A 1,051-nucleotide genomic window follows, 5' to 3' on the forward strand; every position below is an offset into this window, starting at 1 on the left:
AAAGCTTAAAACCATGTCCCAAAACTTAATTATAATACTGTATTGGGTTTCTCTCTAGATTGTTACAGCACTGTTCATTATAGGGCAGATTCTCGTAAAAGGCAAATTTTCCCAAAATAGCAAAAATTGTTCTAGCACAAGATTCCAGTGTAGCTGCAATAACAGTTCAGTTCTCCTCTTTTTCAATTTAATAATATGTACTAATGCCAGCTGAAGACATATCATAAGCCCATATAATAGGATGATAAGAAATGAATTTGATAAATCGTGGCTGTAGGTGACAAAGGGAAAGGTGCTTTTTTTAACCTATTATTTATTTTTTAATTGTTAATTTTTTCAATTAGCAATAATTGCACCTCTGATAAACCTCATTGGCTATGATACTGCCACTGTGCAAAGCTTAATTGTTAATTCTTATTAGTCATATACGCACATAATAAAACATTTGGAGAATACTAAAAGAAAGAGTGAAAAGTTAAGTCTCCTCTCCTTCCTGCCTCCTAATATTCCCTCACTGGGTGTGCCCCTGGGGCAGACACTGTCAATCATACCTCACTTGACCTTCCAGATATACAAGTGCTGTGTGTATATAGTACTCTTTCTTTTTTGAAACACAAATGTTAGCATATTTTACCATTACTTTGCATCTTTTTTAACTTAAACTTATTATCTTATATAGTGTGCCTCATCATTACATGCCTCATTATTTTAAAGGCACATATTTCATTTTATAGCTAGACATAGTTTATATAATTGGTTCCTTACTGATGGGCATTTGTCTCCAATCTATCACTATTATAGTTTTTGCTTAAGTAAATATCTTGAGACATACCACTCTGTGCCTGTGTGTGTATTAGTGTATCTATGGGATGCATTAGAAAGACAGAATTGCTGGGCCACATGCATTTGTGGTTTTTAGAGACAAGGACATGGCCTCTGGGAAGGTTATACCAGTGTACATTCTTATAAGTGGGCGATGAGAGTGCTGTTTCCCCAATCTCTGTCAATGTAGAGTGTTGTCCAATAGTTTTACTTCTTTTCACCTGTATAA

At 34.6% G+C, this 1,051-nt stretch overlaps 1 pseudogene; it reads right to left on the reverse strand.

The window, feature by feature from the left end:
* Positions 1-229: 229 nt before the first annotated feature.
* On the reverse strand, positions 230-401 carry LOC123818193 (annotated as a pseudogene).
* Between the last annotated feature and the right edge of the window lie 650 nt (positions 402-1,051).

This window comes from Phyllostomus hastatus, unplaced genomic scaffold (assembly GCF_019186645.2).
Source record: "Phyllostomus hastatus isolate PE091 unplaced genomic scaffold, TTU_PhHast_1.1 phas_contig_254, whole genome shotgun sequence".
NCBI classification, from domain to species: domain Eukaryota; kingdom Metazoa; phylum Chordata; class Mammalia; order Chiroptera; family Phyllostomidae; genus Phyllostomus; species Phyllostomus hastatus.